General features: G+C 29.5%; 1 long non-coding RNA gene across 3 annotated transcripts in view; it reads right to left on the bottom strand.

The window, feature by feature from the left end:
* Nucleotides 1-107: 107 nt before the first annotated feature.
* LOC111241032 overlaps nt 108-1,727 on the bottom strand; it is a 4,634-nt gene continuing 3,014 nt past the window's right edge. For all 3 annotated transcript variants that reach the window (XR_002666730.1, XR_002666731.1, XR_002666732.1), the window contains 2 exons: nt 335-730; nt 108-203 (listed from right to left, as the gene is read on the bottom strand). This is a non-coding gene — a long non-coding RNA (uncharacterized LOC111241032). The remainder of the gene's footprint in view (nt 204-334; nt 731-1,727) is intronic.

Genomic DNA, 1,727 nt, shown 5'->3' with positions numbered 1-1,727 from the left:
GTACAACACACAACCATAACATATATATATATATATATATATATATATATATATATATATATATATCCTATCTTAACCTATAAGAATGTACAACACCGTAACATAATCTATGAACATATACTAATTACATATAAACACCAGTCTTTCCTAACTTTAATGATTTAATTGTCAAGATATTGTTGACGTCTTCAACTAGAAAAATACTGCNAAAAAGAAAATAATATAAAATTAGTTAATAATATTTTAATTACTAACTTTGATAAAAACTACTTGCTTTACTGATATTTTAATTACAAGCAGAACTAATTTCATAGGATTATAAACCTCACCATACCTCTATGTATCAACAGGTGCAACATGTTTATCTTTAGGCAGATCTTGAAGCAAGTCAATTTCATCTTCTAATTGAAAAGCANTGATGAAATCTACCAGATCACCGCTTTAGGACCTGACAAATGTTGCTCAAAAATAAATATTTAAGAACCATCACCAGACAAATCTCCTTTTTCATTATTTAATTGACCATCTTAGACCATTTAATACGGCTGATACTGGAGAGACGAAAATAAAACAAAAAGAAACTTAAAATGTGTTGATAACATATATAAGAGTAACAATTACACACTAAACACACCACATTTGTCTATAGTTGTGCAAGCCTCCTCAAAATTGAATCCATATTGACAAGTATGGACAATATCTCATTGTTCTCTTCTGTTCAGGGTTTTTCCTACAAGAATGGAAATAGATAAATGGAATCTATATACACAATGTGAGTAAAATGCTTCCTGGAATTCAGATAACTAACACGTATGTATGAATAATATAATCTGGCTGATGCAGTATTCAATATATGATATATGATATTAAGGGGTTTATACATAGTAAAAACTCTGCCAAAGTATAAGTGATGAGAATGATAAAACTTTGCTGTAAAAAGCACTTCAGAGTAAACTTGTAAGTTAATGAGAATAAAAAACCATTAATTCTCCAATCTTTCCAAGTCAAGTATTATTTCACTAACTCACTNGCCGAAAAGCATATTTTCTTTGATCATTTTACTTTCTAATACGCTTATTATAATGAGTATTGTGTGTAGTGTGATAAAACAATTTGATGGTCTNAAGTTATTATTATACTCACAACAGGAAGTGCAAGAAGAGTGTCCATAATTCCCATGGTAGATCCTTCCTCTCATGCAAGACGAGAAAGTACAACCACATAAATATTAATCAACTGTTATTTATAGACATTGTGTATTTGGATTAATTAACCAACAACTAAAACTCACAAGCTTTAAACAACTTAACTCAAAGTCCACTTGTGTGAACAAATTTGAAATGATATTAACAGCCCAACTATAGTGCAAACAACAGCATCTTGATGGAGATATTTCAATAAAACATCAAGGTTCCTAGTGCAGATTTTTCAATAAAACAAGGTTTTTATGTACAAGACAATAAGGTATTTATGTAGTTTAACAACAAAACTAATCAATAAAAATATTTTCTAGAATTATTCGTTACCCATTTTGCAATCTTATGGAATTTTAAGAGATGAATCAGAACTTCATTAACCCATAATACCTCACGTAAATTGCCTACCCAGAGCCATGATGTTGAAATTAACTCAGAGCAATGATGCAGAAATTAACATCAGTCTTCAAACTTATTAGTTTCCCAAAATTTCATTCACTTTTAACCCATTCCGCAAAACCGATTTTTATG

This window comes from Vigna radiata, unplaced genomic scaffold, assembly GCF_000741045.1.
Source record: "Vigna radiata var. radiata cultivar VC1973A unplaced genomic scaffold, Vradiata_ver6 scaffold_236, whole genome shotgun sequence".
Lineage (NCBI taxonomy): Eukaryota > Viridiplantae > Streptophyta > Magnoliopsida > Fabales > Fabaceae > Vigna > Vigna radiata.
Note: the sequence above shows the minus strand (reverse complement) of the source record. Positions and strands in the feature narration are given on the sequence as shown.